Below are 9,254 nucleotides of genomic sequence, written 5' to 3' on the forward strand. Positions count from 1 at the left end.
CACATCCATTTTGATGACAAGTAATTCCGGACGCAGCGAGTACTTGGTTCAAACAAGAAATAAAGTGGGGGTGGGGGCATTTAGTATGTACATCGGACTTGGTACAAACAGGAAGGAAAGGGGGTGAAAGTCGTACAGACTGGTCATCCAACCGGTCTCTTGGTCGAAAAGGGAAATATAGGGGTAACGTTGTACACAGTGGTATGACCAGGACTATATTTGCTATCCACAGATAGGAGTAGGTGGCTAGAGTGAACAAAAATGGGACCAACCCAGATATGTTTCTTGGATGTTTGTTTCTCGGGGCAACAAACTATGAATAACCACTTTATGCCCCTGTTTACGTACATGGTGCTGGACTGCTGGTGCACCCACTGTTATAAGCCATGACAAGTTTAGCCAAATGTTTTTGCCTGTAATTGTTTGAGACTCTGACTGTTTCCTCTGTGCCTTTTTGTGCAAACAAGGATATACAATTCACCTGGTTGCTGTTGTGACCTTTTGGTGCACTGCACAAAACTCTTCTTAAAAGAAGTGACTTTTGTGCTGTTTAACTGGAATGTCAGAATGGAACAGTTGGTTCATTTTGGTGGAACTACACAAAGGGATATCTGTGTTCCAATCCTCATCATCCATATTGGCGCCATAACCTTCCTTTAGGTAAGAATGATATTTAATGCATATGTTCATCTCTATTTTCCGACTGCCATGAGAAAATAATGTTGTTTTTTACTAGTACACTTGTACTCCCTCACTGATAAAACCAATTCTGAATTAGAAGGCCAATCATGTACTTGGTTTCACCAACTGGTGAGGAGAAAGAGAAACAGAGCATGAAGAGGAAGAAGAAGAAGAATAAACAGTGCCAAGGCGATCTTGCTGAAGCCAGAGGCCTCAGTCGAGGCCATTCAAGGGCTCCGGCAATGACTACCTTACATGTGTGACGATCCTCCAGGGAGCCCTTCCACTTCTGCTGTCTCACTTAATTAATTAGGAGTACTTAAGTACCACTGATTTATTACTGCCTAATTTTCCTGTTGGAGTTAAACAAATCTTTAGTAGGACCCTATGCTGAATCATGTACATGTGTATGTTTGTCTATGGAGGTGAATCATGTGGTGGAGTAGGGAGGGAATATTATTAGTGTCATGACATAATAGTGCTATTGTTTTGCATGTCAATTTATTGCCATTGGTTCAATGAGGCAATGTTTTGCGTATTGTCCATCATGAATTTGATGTTACTGGTTGAGTAATATGCTAATGTCTTCCTATCATTTCTCACTAAGCTAATGAAGGTTTCACCTTGTTGCTACCTGTGCAAACAGGGATCATGTTGTGCACATCATACATTAAATGGAACTACACAAGACAATACAATGAACTGTATCCCAGCCAGTGCTTTAACTCTGCTGGAAGTTCTTGATAATCTTTCGATATAATCTCAGCACTAGTAAACAAGAATGATTTCAACCATACATTTGAAGTGCACAAAAATATATACTATTGTGTGATTCCAGTGAGTGCTTTATCATCTCTTATGGGACTACATGAATAAGCTTTTTTTCTCAGGTTGGTACGGGCCTAAGGCCTTCATCCATATTAGTTTGCTGTCATCTCTATTTGTATCATGGTACTGTCATGAGAAACACCTTTATCTTTGCACGTTAAAGTTTTGCAACCTATGATAAATGGCAATGCTTTGAGTGTTGAGTTGAGCTGATTGGCACTGATTAAATAAAATAATACCTCTCTTTAAGCAAGACTACTATGTTGCTAACTTTACCCATTAAGATAATGAGGGTGCTTCTATTTGTTAGTGTATGTTTCATAAACTAGTCCCACTATTACAGTAATCTCACTCTCTCAATATATGTGCCAACAGGGATGCTCGATTTTGGTGGAACTGCACAAAAACTTTGGGTGATTCATTGCCTTGACAGCTTCCGTCCTTCCCTGTCAGTCGCTAAACTCCGCATGCTTTCTTCCTTTGCTGTCAATCGCTTGGCTTATCTCGGCTTCTAGTCAAAGGAAATAGTAATTGATATACTACCTCACACAGGTTGGTACTGGTCTTTATCCTGATTATTGTGCCTGTCATATGTATTGGTAATTTGGTATTGTGCTACTGTTTGCCGATTTCATAAAGGAGCAATTTGGAGCCTGAACTCGCAGGCAAATCATTACATCGGGTGATTTCAGTAGAACTGCAAAAATGATAAGATGGACATGTACTTATGCTGCAGCTATGTACTCCAAAGTTCACTCAGACAAGCATCGATGTTGACAAGAAGTGCCTATATTCATTCGAGTATCAACCGGCGTCAACCAATTGTCAAACTCCCAAGTGTTAGGAGAGTGACTGCCAAAAATATTGCTTGGTGCATAGCCCAGAAAAACGCAATCCAGTCTTTGGTCCCAACTTGTGCCTTTTGGTTATCGGCACATATGGTAGCGAACTATTTTGGATGGAGTCTAAAGATTCCAGACAAGTTGGTTGACGCGTATATTCATCTGGCACTTAATCAGTCTGCACGCCAAGGATGCTCCATTTCAGTTGAACTGCACAAAAAATTTGGGTGGTTCATTTTCTCAACCGCGTCCTTTCTCGTCTTCAATGTAGAATTTTGGCGAGATGCAGGACCAAGATGACCCAGTAAACTGGTTGGATGAAACTAGTGGCCAATTCGCTCAAACCTCCCCGGGCATGAGGCCACTATTTGAGGATAAACCTACAAGCAAAGTTCAGATTGTCTGTGCTGCCTCTCATGTACTCGAAAGTTCACTCGTACAAGAACTAATTTTAGCAAGAAGTAGCTCCGATTGAACACCATTTACCAGTCTGTACCCTAGGTAATTAAAGTTCATGCATGGATCATATTGGTTGTGATCTCAATCATTTGGATGCATAAACATACTGAACATGTGTATATCTGAATCTTTTTGTAAATTATGTATGAATATTGTCGTGTGATCTATCAATCATTTGGATGCATAGATATGCTGAGCTTGTGTATATATGAATCTTTTGAGTTGTTGATTGTGAATGTTGGCTATGGATATGAACGTGTCCTGTGAACCTGAGTTTGATATGAATGTTTACCTTTTCTGTTGTATTTGTGTGTGAACTTGTTAGTATGCCTACTGTGGGTTATAAAACGCAGGTCTCTTATAAAAGTAATGTTGTGTCCAATTTATGTTTTCCCTTCTAACCACATTATATATATTTATATTATTACTATTATCGTATATTTTATAGAGACTTATATATACATTATAAAAAACATCCCAACTTATAAAACTAAATGTTTAACGGAAGTTGGCAAGGAAAATCCTGGTTGTTTTTGACTCACACGCAAGGAAAATCCTGGTGATTGCGTACAAAAGCTTGCAAAGATTTGAAGGACCAATTTAGTAATAACGTGCTCATTTTTATTTTGAGCAATAACTTGCTAATTTCTTCATTATATATATATATATAAATGTGCCTCTCCGGTTTATTCTTTGATATTAATTGCTCCTTCTAACATAACATTATACTCCCTCCATCCAAAAATACTTGTCATCAAAATGGACAAGAAGGGATGTATCTAGAACTGAAATACATCTAGATACATCCCTTTTATCCATTTTGATGACACCTAATACGTGTATATAACGAGCCCACCTAATACGTGTATTTCAAGGAAGTGCAAATGGGCTGGGATTTCTTAGAAAATATAAATGGGCCTGATTGACACGTAATTATTTGTTCACCCAGCCCAGCAAATGGATTGTACATTCTAGAAAACATGGGTTAAATATATGCCACATTTTTGCAGGCTGGCATGTGGGCCAATAGGTCGAAGCCTACGCAGGGCGTTGTCAACTTGGTCAACAAATGATTGTGTCATCCACAGCCATTGGATTTATATCCAACGGCCGACATGCACCTTCAATCTCTCGTCTTCTTCCTCCAGCGTCGCCGGGACCGCCTGGTCCGGCCTCCGGCAGCTAGCGGCTCTGCTTAGCACGCATCGCTGTGAAGCGCTACCCCACCGCCCGCCAGGCTATCCCTCCATCCCTCGACACCTCCTCTTATTCTCCACAGACTACAGCCCCACGCCGTGACAGAACCAGTTATAACCCTTCTCCTCCTCTCAATCTGCGACTCCACTGCCGCGTTTTCCCATCTCCGAGTCGTTCCCGTCCGGGGCCTCGCCGTCGTCCACTGACTCACTGCGTTCGGTGCGGCGTGGTAAACAAACGAGAGTCATCAAAAGAGGACTTTACGTGGAGAGCCTGACGGCTGGGACCCACGAGATCCATGGTTGCACGCAAGGAAAGTTCCTCCTTATTAAGCTGAAAAAAATGTTTCCTCCATCTGACAGCTGGGACCCACCAGCTGTATCTTCGCACGGAAGGACGTGCCTCCTTGTTTTGCAGAAAAAATTATTCATCCCGTTGATAGCTGGGACCCGTCAGATTTGGTGACTGACTTGTGGGCCTACTAAGCGGATGTGTACGCATGGCTTTGTCAACCTAATAAAAAAATGATGCTAGCAGCTGGAATGTTGGATGTTAATCCAACAGCCGTGCTCCTTCTTCAACCTCTGTTCTTGCTCCTATCTCCCATGGGCGGCACCACGGCTGTGCTGCCGCACACCCGAACCAGTGAAGTTTCCCACTCCTCTCCATCTGCGACTCCCCTCCAGCTTAATAAATAGTAACGTCTTCGGTTTTAGCCCGGTTTTCCATAGATTAACCAGGCAATTCTCATCTTCTTAATTAATCGACGAGGCAATTCATTTGCTTCCGTTTCGAAAATAAATAAATAGTAACGTCTAACCGAGCCAGTTAGTTAGACGCGTACACTTGGTGTAGTAGGATCTTCATTTAGTTTGATGCATACACTTGTTCTTTTTGGTAGCCCTTTTGTAATGATGGCTGATGTTTGGTTTGGAAGAGAGAGCTGCGTCTTCACTCTTCTGGCCTGCTTACTGCTTCTGTTGCACCCCCAGCCCTGCTTGCTGCTGCTGTTTTCAATGTACAAGCAGTAGTATATTTCGTCTGTTGGTTGAATAAATGTGTTGTTAGAACGACAAACACAATGTTTTGGAAGTCGTTGCACGGTTCGATCCTTGAGTGCCCCGTACCGTATGTAGCGCACACTATTTATCGTACGGAACACTTTTTTTTTTGAAACTCGGAACATATTTTCCACTTGTTGATAACATGCAGCCCATTGATGAAGGCCCAATAGAGAAGCCCATAATTAACTGGAAGGGAGGCTCTCACATGAATCCGGCCCAGGTACATGCTCATGGTCCCCTAAACATAAATAAGTAAATAAATAAATAAATAAATAAAGCTAAATGCTCATGCACTAGTTCTTTGGGAAAATAGGTAGCCCAGTATTTCTTTTTGAAGAACTAGCAAAAAAGGCCCGTGCGTTGCAACGGGGGAAAGGAAATCCTCTCATATCGCTAGCTGGGTGCGTGGCCGGTTGACAGGTTATGAAACCGAACTCTCCCATGGGCAGTTTTATTTTTTGCCAACTCTTCGGAATTGGGCCATAGTGCGCCACAAGGCGGGCTTCCTCCATTGGGCCAAAACAAAATAGCGTATGTGAAATTAATTGAAGCGGGACCAAACGAAGTAGGACGAAACCAAGAATATCATCTCCCTTTAATAGTAGGTATAGATACCCAAGTTAGGCCTATTTGTTTTCTCTGAATTACTAGGCTGCAAATCTTTCAAGACGAGGAGGGATGCATTCCGGCCTGGCTTAAGAGTATGGTCAATGTCTGTTAAAACTAATACCAAAAGGGGTTGAAAATTCCAAAAAATTTATAGCAAATGGGATATAAGTTTCTTTTTTTGTTTTTGTTCTTCACTGATATCTTATACGTATTTCATTGGATTTAACATGACATAGTACTAATTTATTTTTAAATTTTTTTTAGTATGGCTATTAATTTTTGGATTAAGAATATTTCGTTCCCCGGCAAAAATTTGCGAATTTTCAAAATTTCCCACATATTTAGTTAATTTTTTGACCCGGGTACTGACCAGAAAATGGCCAGCAATTCTAAAAATGGAAAACCAGCTGCAATATATTCCATATGAATTAGAAAATGAATAAAAATTATAAAAATAATAGAAAATGGGCTGTACACGCCACAGATTTCGAGGCTGACTTTTTTACGCAAGGCTTTGTCAGTGAACACACGATTCTAGCAGCAGTTAGTGTTGGATGTCCATCCAACGACAGACGTGCTTCTTCAATCTCTAATCTTCCTGCTCCAGCCGCCTAAACTAGCGCCGGTGGGACTGCCTGCTCCCTCCTCTTGTGGCCCGCTATGATGCCACGCAGCCTTCCCCGGCCCACCCTACTCCCTCCACTGGCCTGGCCGCACGCAATCAATTGCCTCCTTATTACGCGAAAAAAATGATTCCTCCCACTGACATCTGGGGCGCACCGGTTGGGAGGCTGACCTGTGGGCCTACTAAGTTGACGCGTACACAGGGCTTGTCAACTTAGTCAACAAACGATTCTAGCAGCAGTAACCGTAGGATTTGAATCGAACGGTCCTACTGCTTCTTCAATCGCTGCTCTTCTTGCACCAGCCGCCCAAACCAGCGCTGGGGAGACCGCCTGCTCCTGCCTCCAGTGGCCGGCTGTGCTGCTGATGAGGCCTCATCGCCCTCTACTACTCCCACCGCTAGCTAGGCCCTGCGGCGATGGCAGCCTCACACCGCAGCCGAACCAGTGAACCCTCGTACTCCTCTCCGCGTGGGCATCCACTGCCGAGTCTTCGCCGGCTCCGCGTCGTCCCTTTCCTAGGCCTCGCCGTCGTCCACCGCCTTGGTGCTGTCGGCGCAGCGTGGTCAACGTCGTCAACGACATTCCATCGGAAGAGTACTGTACGTGGAAAGGCTGACAGCTGGGTCCACGGCCACAGCCCAGTTTTTTTGTGATTTGCCAAGTAAGTCGCTTTGTCAGGCATGTTGGGCTGCAAATCTTTCAGGATGAGGAGAGCTTTCATTCGGCTGGCCGAGAAAATGGCCCATCAGTAATGAGAAATGGGATGTACATTTTTAAAACACATCAAACAGGCAATTAGTTTCAAATATCTTTTTTTCATTTTGAGATTTGAAATTACATTAATTTTATGCGTGGAGAATTTGTTGGATTCTATATTGATATACATTTATTTTTAAAATCAGTTGGAATGTGAGACGAAATTTCGGGATTAAAAACAATTCGGACCGCACCGAAATATGCCAAATTTCGTATAATTTTTTAACCGTGGCCACAATATGGGCTGTAATGCTAACAAAAAGAATACGGGCTCCAAAAAAACCTTAATAATTAGCAAATGGGCTGTAAATTATTAGTAATAATGGAAGATGGGTTGTATGCTGTTTTGCATAGATTTGAGGCTTTCCTAAAAAAGGTTGACGCATAAGCAGTGACTGTTGGATAGCCATCCAACGGCCGTCGTGCTTCTTCAATCTTTGCTCTTCCTCCCCGCGGCCGGCTCTGCTGCCGCGCAGGCCTCACCGCCCCACTGTACTCCCATTGCTGGCCTAGCCATCCCTCTACTCACCCACACCTGCTGTTATTCTCCGATGACAACAGACGATCCAGTAAACCCTCGTACAGTCGTACTCCCCTCCGCGTGGAAAACAACTGCCGAGTCTTCCCTGCCTCCATGTCATTCCCTTCCTAGGCCTCGCCGTCGTCCACCGCACTGGTGCTCTCGGCGCGGCCTGGTCAACATGGTCAACGACCGACATGCATCTGAAGTGGACTTTACATGGAGAGGTCGACAGAAGTGGCATCATCAATAACATGCGACATAACAGAACGAATAGCAGAAGCGGGTGTAGATGTCACAAACTTACTCATAACAGCAAGTGAATCAAGTGCAGAGCTAGATGGCAGTTCCTTACCTCCCCTCGTAGTTGAGTGTTAGATCTTGGTTTTTGGATCTCTCAAGTTCTTCATAGTGATAAGCAGATATATATCCCAAGTGACTCAAAGAATAGAGCTATGCTCCCCGGCAACGGCGCCAGAAATTAGTCTTGATAACCCACAAGTATAGGGGATCGCAACAGCTTTCGAGGGTAGAGTATTCAACCCAAATTTATTGATTCGACACAAGGGGAGCCAAAGAATATTCTCAAGTATTAGCAACTGAGTTGTCAATTCAACCACACCTGGAAACTTAGTATCTGCAGCAAAGTGTTTAGTAGCAAAGTAATATGATAGTGGTGGTAGCGGCAACAAAAGTAAAGACAGCAAAAGTAATGTTTTTGGTATTTAGTAGTGATTGTAACGGTAGCAGCGGGAAAGTAAATAAGCATAAACCAATATATGGAAAACTCATAGGCACCAGATCAGTGATGGATAATTATGCCGGATGCGGTTCATCATGTAACAGTCATAACATAGGGTGACAAAGAACTAGCTCCAATTCCTCAATGTAATGTAGGCTTGTATTCCTTATATAGTCATACGTGCTTATGGAAAATAACTTGCATGACATCTTTTGTCCTACCCTCCCATGGCAGCGGGGTCCTATTGGAAACTAAGGGATATTAAGGCCTCCTTTTAATAGAGAACCGGAACAAAGCATTAGCACATAGTGAATACATGAACTCCTCAAACTATGGTCATCGCCGGGAGTGGTCCCGATTGTTGTCACTTCGGGGTTGCCGGATCATAACACATAGTAGGTGACTATAGACTTGCAAGATCAGATCAAGAACTCACATATATTCATGAAAACATAATAGGTTCAGATCTAAAATCATGGCACTCGGGCCCTAGTGACAAGCATTAAGCATAGCAAAGTCATAGCAACATCAATCTCAGAACATAGGGATACTAGGGATCAAACCCTAACAAAAATAACTCGATTACATGATAAATCTAATCCAACCCATCACCGTCCAGCAAGCCCACGATGGAATTCCTCACGCACGGCGGTGAGCATCATGAAATTGGTGATGGAGGATGGTTGATGATGATGATGGCGACGCATCCCCCTCTCCGGAGCCCCGAACAGACTCTAGATCAGCCCTCCCGAGAGGTTTTAGGGCTTGGCGGCGGCTCCGTATCGTAAAACGTGATGATTTCTTCTCTCTGATTTTTCTCTCCGAAAGCAAATATATAGAGTTGGAGTTGGCGTCGGAGGGCATCCAGGGGGCCCACGAGGTAGGGGGCCCTTCCTAGGGGGGGGGCGCCCCCCACCCTCGTGAGAAGGG

This window comes from Triticum urartu, chromosome 6 (assembly GCF_003073215.2).
Source record: "Triticum urartu cultivar G1812 chromosome 6, Tu2.1, whole genome shotgun sequence".
Lineage (NCBI taxonomy): Eukaryota > Viridiplantae > Streptophyta > Magnoliopsida > Poales > Poaceae > Triticum > Triticum urartu.